The 5,605-nt window shown below is 40.1% G+C and overlaps 1 long non-coding RNA gene across 1 annotated transcript; it reads left to right on the top strand.

The window, feature by feature from the left end:
* The first annotated feature begins 1,746 nt into the window (after window positions 1–1,746).
* On the top strand, window positions 1,747–5,370 carry LOC122075659. The gene is made up of 2 exons (XR_006139317.1): window positions 1,747–1,897; window positions 5,081–5,370. It is a non-coding gene; the product is annotated as an uncharacterized LOC122075659 (long non-coding RNA).
* Window positions 5,371–5,605: the final 235 nt, after the last annotated feature.

The following is a 5,605-nucleotide window of genomic DNA, read 5'->3' as shown; positions in this document are numbered from 1 at the left end:
TGATATCGAATGATACTATTGGTATTCTTTTGGGATTATGTATGAATAAGTTATGATTAATTGTAAACAGATAAACTTGGTTATGGATATTTATATTAACACTAGATGTTCTCCATTTTACTTATGATTCCGCTATTATACTCTAATTCCACTGCTATTAGTTGGTTTTTGATGTGGGACTGTGAATCATTAAGGTACTACAATCAGAGATCCTTGTAGGTTTGTAAGATGGGTAAGCATCTTACTCACACCACCGGTATTCCTATACAGTAATTTGGGTCTACTGGAAATAGGGTGTGACATGCACATATCCCAAGGCCGAAAGTGAATTGAACATCTAGTTGACACACTTGGGACCCAATTCAACAAAACATAAACAATGTGAGGGATGGTTGACTTTTATTTTTATAATATATAATTATTTTAGAACTGCTCACATGTGTTAGGATTTCCACATGATTATTTAAGTGCTTAAATGACTATAGTGTTCCATAACATCATATATTAATGCATAGTATATTGTCATTGGAATTGGAATTGATATGAGATGTATATTGTGAGACAGAATCCGGTGTGGCAGAAGTGGTTCTGGTACTGTGATTTCCATATGGATATTGCATTCATGCTTAACTATGTGCATTAGATTAGATGTAGTCACGGATTACACTTTGTAGCTGATGGTAATTCCGATATTGTGTACTCCGGGATAGCATTTGGAAATGGATATACTTCGTGGTCGATGGTAATTTCGGTGTTGCATAGTCCATACTCAACTGCTTGATGCTAAAATAGGTATATGGTCATGGGTTACACTTTGTGACCGATGCTAATTCCGATATCATGTACCCCGAGACTATACTAGGAAATGGACCCGCTTTGTGACCGATGGTGATTCTGGTGTCGTGTGGTCCATACTAACTGTATTACTATGCAAGGCGTGTAGGATATTGGGGTTAGGTAACATTCCTTATGCTACATCCCCATGCCAACAGGGGATAAGTTAGATAACCCAATGGTGGTATGTTCAATGAACCATTCTGGAATGCCACACCCACAGTACAATGTGATTGTTGTCGGAGTCGGGAACTAGTCTAGCGTGGCCGATGGTAATTCCACTGCCGTGATTACTAGGAGGGAGTTATCAGGGGTTTGTTGGGAGACCGACGGTTGCATTCTGAGATCAACAGGATCCTAATCATGACTAGGGATTGTATCGCTGGGTGACTGATGTGCTAGTGGCGGGCCCAGGGATATAGCCTAATGTGTCGTAGTAGTATTTACCTGACTTAGTTGTTATGATCTAAACTTGGTCTAATTTACCACATTGAGATGGTTTGATCATACAGGGGCAGAACTAGAGAGAACCGACACAGGTACCATATGGAATATGGTAGCAAGGGTGACCTTGAACTCGGGTTGGCCTGACATGACCGGGCGGGTACTAAGTGTAATACGTGCACCCAAGCCTTGCACTTACGCGCACCACGAGGCCATGTACAAAAATTAAAGGTACGTACTAGTATTTGTAGGTGCCAATGTAATCTAATATTATGTGGGAGTTTATTCCCATTAAAGCCCACCTAAGATATAGCCCACCTGAGATATATCCACCTAAGATATAGCCCACCTGGGATATACCCACCTGAGATAGCCCACCTGAGGTTTAGAAGATATTTTGGGGGCCTAGGTATAAAAGGGAAGACATTGATTGTATTTTCCCTCATTAATGTTAGTTGGTCGGTGGGAGAGTAAAGAAGAGAGAGAAAGAAGAAGAAAGGAAAAGAGGAAGAAAAAGAAAGAAGAACAAGGGGAAGTTGACCGCAGAGCTTCACCAGAGCTAGGTCTTGGTATTTCGAGCCTGGATTTATGATCAGCTTGCCGAGGTCTTTGATTTGAGGTAGGTATTGCACACATTCCAAGGATTCTTAGGATAACCCCATCCTTAAACCCTCTTTTTGATTTTGGGAAGGAACTTACTTGGATCTTGCTAATCCTACTTGGATAATCAAATCTAAGGTCCAATGGAAGGTGTGTATAATGTTTTTGAAGGATTTGAAAAGAGTGTTGGTGAAGATCTAGAGTATTTGGAGGTTCTTGAGCAAAAGATGTGAAATTTGGGGTTTCATTAGTGTTCTTGAAAAAGAGGTAAGAATCTTCTTTTTCTTTTGATTTGATCTTAGATCTAGGTTGAGGGTACGTGATTGGACCTTAGACAAGTGATTTGAGTCACCGGATCGTCCCCAAACAAGTTCCCTAAGCCGGAGGAAAGTCAAGAATGATGTTGGAAAAATTTCGTTCAAAGACTGGGGGTATTTTTGCCCCACCTGTCTTCTGGTTTTAGACCACCTGAGTTCTCAGAACTCAGTTTCTAGGCTCTGGAGTAACCGGTGGGCTGAAACCGATGGGCTACATAGCCCACCGATCTTCTGGTTTTAGCCCACCTGAGTTCCCATAACTCAGTTTCTAGGCTCTGGAGTAACCAGTAGGCTGAAACCGATGGGCTACATAGCCCACCGGTCTTCTGGTTTTAGCCCACCTGAGTTCTCAGAACTTAGTTTCTAGGCTTTAGAGAAACCGACGGGCTACATAGCCCACCGGTCTTTGGCTCTAGCTCACCTATCTTTGCAGAATTCCCAGAATTGGTCCAAATTTGATGGGTAATGCCATTTATGATTCTAAACCCGATTTTAGTGTTCAAACATAATGATTTTGACCCCAACATAGCGAAATGATAAACCATTATGTTTATGATAGGTTACACTCAATATATGTGTACCCACACATCGGATCTTTTTTGTACCGGGTACAAGCACCGTGTACATATACAAGTAAGTGGGGAGTGGACTCTGATTTAATTTCAGAATGTTATGCATCATTTAACATATGTTAGTATAGCTATGTCATCATGTCACTTGTGTGTAGACTAGACATCACATATGCCATATCACACATTTGAATGTGCATTTACATAATATGCTATGCTTTGTATTATGATGAAATATTCATTATGTCTTGATGTATGTGATGGAGGAATCTCATTTGGACATGATATGCATGCTAGATTTTAGATGCCGTAGTTGGCTTGGAAACGAGTGCATGGTGGTGCCATTGTGTAATCGTAATATACTCATATAGAAGCATGTGGCTAGGATGTGATTTACCCTTATGCTACGACCCTTCCCAATAGGGGTTTACATGTTGGGGGATCATTAGGGGGAAGCATCGGGTTGCGGTTGTCGAACTCCTACAGCAGTTAGAAGTATGCACAGTTGATTGCTAGGACCATGGTTTTAAGTATCTCCGATACCGATACGATACCCTCCGATACGTATCTTAAATTTAGCCGACCGATACGATACATGAAATTTTTAAAATCCTTTCGTATCGATATATATCGTACAATACATACCGATATGCATCAATACACCACCAATACACATAGATACGATACGATATGCCTCGATACGACTATGAAAATTATAAAATTGAGGTAAAATGTACGTTTCGGTATGTATTGGTACATATCGGTGAGTATCGGTAAGTATCGATCGGTACGTATCAATCGGTACGTATCGGTATGTATTGGCACGTATCGGTGAGTATCGATATATATATCGGTACGTATCGATGAGTATCAATATGTATCGGTGAGTATCGGTATGTATCGATCGGTAGATATCGGTCATATAATGGCCAAGATGGGTAATTTTTCAGAAAAACACAATTTTTTGAAGGGTTTTTTTCCAAAGTTGCTGTCAGCCATATTTCTCTCTAACTAAAGTGGAAATCAAAGTTGGGAATAAGGATTTTACATTTATGGGACAACTACAAACCTTGAATTCTTAGTACGATACCCTTAATTTAGTGTTTATGCATAATACATGTTATCAATAGCTTTTTTTAACAAACTCTTTATATAAAAGTGTTTAAAAAAATGTTTCCTATTCATTTATGTGTGTATCTTTAGCGTATCTTAGCGTATCTCGGATACGTATCTTAATTTTAGCCGACCGATACGGCGATCGATACCGATACTTTAATCCTTGGCTAGGACAGTCGGTAACCCCGGTGGCATATTCAGAGGGCCGATCGTATTGCTTTTATTTCGGGTGGAGTCACCCATTTACTTTCTGTCATTTAAATTTGTTGGGAGTCGGCTTACATTTTAAATTTTAGTACCAACGGTGGGCCTTCTCTGACAATCCTATGGGCGTATCGAGGGATGGGGTTCGTAGCTCGTACCAAGGACATACGCGCACTGTGGTTGTGAGTAGCACAAAACCCATTACCTAGTAATGTTGTTAGGCTAATAGGGTCAAAATAAATTATATATAGGTGCATTTGTGTTGTGACTGTTTGTGTTGTTTTCCTTATGTGGTCTTCCTTTTCACTTACTGGGCTAGTGAGCTCGTCCCAAGCGCACAACTCTTTTTAGGTGATTTTACAGGTTACCCACTTGGTGATCAAGAGTCGGACCCCATTGTGGAGTTTCCATCTGAGGACTGGTGGGTCCCTAACAAGTTCGAGCATAGTGTCGATTGCACATGCGAGGATTGTGCTGTGTGGCAGCTGTGACTCCTGAGTGATTCTTTTTTATTCTTTTTGATGTACTTCCTTTTGTTACATGATGCTTAGAATGTTATATTTTTTAATATATATCATGCCTTCGGGCACAAATGTATGTAACATTTATAACTCAATTTGGGTATCAAGTATTTGGGAAACAATTACAGGTATTATTATGAACATAACTTCCACTGAAAATACAGGTCTTATCTTAGTTTAGTAGATGTATGATGTACCGTAGTTATTGCATTGTTGATCCTGACGGGTTTGTGAGTTAACCGGTGTTAACTCGATCACAGGCTCGGCTTTGTGCGAGTGGGGTGTGACAGTTGTATTATTAGGTGGTTTAATAAGTAAATGGATTGCACCATTCGCATCATGGACATGTGTTTATTTCTGTACTCATGGCATCATGATTTATTTTATATATGTGGATGGTTGTGCTTGATTGTGCATAAACCCCACCCCTCACTGAGCTAGTTGGAGCTCACCTCACGTATATGCTACTTTGTAGATGATGATGCAGGTACCGTAGTACTGATGGGATGCGACTCTACCTCGGCACCTGAGTACGGAGTGACTGACTGGTGGATGCTAGAAGTGGAAGAGCATGATCAGGACTGCACATGCGACACCTGTGCTTTTGCTGCACCTTGAGTGGTTGGGTGTCATTTTGTGTTATTCTAATACCGAATTGTGAATGGTATTCTTTTTGGCTTATTATTTATAAGTCGTGGATATTTGTAAACGAATAACTTGGTTATGAATATATAGTATCATTTAGATGATACCCCACTTTAAGAATGATTCCTCTATGATCTACTCTGATTTTATTGTAATTTATTTAGTTCGATGTGGGAGGTTGTGAATTTAAGGTACCGTTATTAGAGATCCTAGTAGGTTGGTAAGACGAGTATACATCTTACTCACACTACTGGTATTTCCTAAAGGTAAGTTGGGATTGTCGGAATTGGTGTGTGACAATTTGGGACTAGCCTGGGATAAATCCCTATTGGTCAAGACTGTGCTAGAGCCAAGA

This window comes from Macadamia integrifolia, chromosome 4 (assembly GCF_013358625.1).
Source record: "Macadamia integrifolia cultivar HAES 741 chromosome 4, SCU_Mint_v3, whole genome shotgun sequence".
Classification (NCBI taxonomy): Eukaryota; Viridiplantae; Streptophyta; class Magnoliopsida; order Proteales; family Proteaceae; genus Macadamia; species Macadamia integrifolia.
Note: the sequence above shows the minus strand (reverse complement) of the source record. Positions and strands in the feature narration are given on the sequence as shown.